This window comes from Zea mays, chromosome 10 (assembly GCF_902167145.1).
Source record: "Zea mays cultivar B73 chromosome 10, Zm-B73-REFERENCE-NAM-5.0, whole genome shotgun sequence".
Lineage (NCBI taxonomy): Eukaryota > Viridiplantae > Streptophyta > Magnoliopsida > Poales > Poaceae > Zea > Zea mays.
The window spans coordinates 146,183,528-146,184,596 of record NC_050105.1 but is presented as its reverse complement, the minus strand read 5'-3'; the positions used below and the strand labels follow the sequence as shown (position 1 = coordinate 146,184,596).

General features: G+C 45.4%; 1 non-coding gene across 1 annotated transcript; it reads right to left on the bottom strand.

Moving 5' to 3' along the window:
* Positions 1-358: 358 nt before the first annotated feature.
* Positions 359-584, bottom strand: LOC111590390 (small nucleolar RNA U3). Its single transcript, XR_004853518.1, has one exon. It is a non-coding gene; the product is annotated as a small nucleolar RNA U3 (small nucleolar RNA).
* Positions 585-1,069: the final 485 nt, after the last annotated feature.

Genomic DNA, 1,069 nt, shown 5'->3' with positions numbered 1-1,069 from the left:
AGCTGTCAGCTGTGCGTGAGTGGTGATCAGTAGTTAGGTGTCCGCCGATGAAGCCTCTAGTTAAGCTGGGCGCTGGGCCACTGCCCACTGGGATCGATATAGCAGTGCAATTTTCAGGACGTGTCGTTAGCGCTTTTTATGTACTGATAGTATGCCATTATTATATACATAAAAGTATGTATTCAATAGATGCGAAACAGATAAAAAAAAAAGAAGCAAAAAGGGAAAGGTACTGTCAGTCATGGAGCTGAACATCGTCCTGGGCAGCTACTCATCGTATATCTGTAAGCATCGTTCTAGTCAGCTACACAAAAGAACCACAGCGGACAGCAACATTTTGCAGGACAAAAAAAAAGAGAACCTGTCAGACAACCCATGAGCCACCCCCAGCCAGGGTAGACACCCTAGCGAGGAACGATCCTCTACAGCACCGGACACAAGCATCTGAGCCCGATCCTGGCCGTTATTCACGCTCTGGCCCACAGGTCATGTCTCATCAACCAGGTTTTAGTGCTTGCCTCCTTTATTTGTCAAGGATGCAACGGTACAATCCTATAGAACAGATCCTGTTCAAGTAAGGTCGTGCTACCAAGCTCCCGAGCCAAGTTTTTATACCAGCGTTCACCTATCCGAGCAAGCGAGGTGGTGCTAATTGCCTGGACTGGCCAGCAATCCTAGCATACTGGGCCCGCTGCATTCTGCTGCTATATGCTGTCCTATGCGTAATATAATATGTGGGCTTCAGGTCGAGCCTGCATTAATTAGCTTTACCTTCTTCATGCCTCCCTCACCTCACCTAAGCGTATCCCCATTCCTACTTTCCTAGTAGATAGATCATTTTATACTTCAGCTGGTCCATGACAGTTAACAGTGGATATATGGTTTTCATTTACAAAACGGTTCACTCCACGACTTTTTTTTTTAAAAGTACTACGGAACATCGCAACTTTGTAAACATTTGCCAAGTTTGGCTCAAGAACCTATATGAAATTAAGTTATTTGTTATCTCACAATTGGAACAGATGCATACCGCAATTCTTCCTTGGGCTCGGTCTGAGCTTCCGACTAT